Source organism: Etheostoma spectabile, chromosome 16, assembly GCF_008692095.1.
Source record: "Etheostoma spectabile isolate EspeVRDwgs_2016 chromosome 16, UIUC_Espe_1.0, whole genome shotgun sequence".
Classification (NCBI taxonomy): Eukaryota; Metazoa; Chordata; class Actinopteri; order Perciformes; family Percidae; genus Etheostoma; species Etheostoma spectabile.
The window spans coordinates 18,307,284-18,307,652 of NC_045748.1; the positions used below are offsets into that span (position 1 = coordinate 18,307,284).

Genomic DNA, 369 nt, shown 5'->3' on the forward strand with positions numbered 1-369 from the left:
ATGCAAGATCTCACCTCGTGGGGCGTCAATGATCACAAGGAAAGTGAGGGATAAGCCCAGAACTACAGGGCAGGACCTGGTCAAGGACCTGAAGAGAGCTGGGACCACAGTCTCAAAGAAACCCGTTAGTAACACACTACGCTGTCATGGATTAAAATCCTGCAGCACACGTAAGGTCCCCCTGCTCAAGCCAGTGCATGTCCAGGCCGTCTGAAGTTTGCCAGTGACCATCTGGATGATCCACAGGAGGAACGGGAGAAGGTCATGTGGTCCGATGAGACAGAAATAGAGCTTTTTGGTCTAAACTCCACTCGCCGTGTTTGGAGGAAGAAGAAGAATGAGTACAACCCCAAGAACACCATCCCAACC

General features: G+C 51.2%; 1 protein-coding gene across 1 annotated transcript in view; it reads left to right on the plus strand.

Annotated features, from left to right (window-relative positions):
• The window catches only part of fbxw5 (F-box and WD repeat domain containing 5), a 9,425-nt gene that overhangs the window by 6,550 nt on the left and 2,506 nt on the right, over nt 1-369 (plus strand). The gene's annotated exons all lie outside the window — the stretch shown is intronic.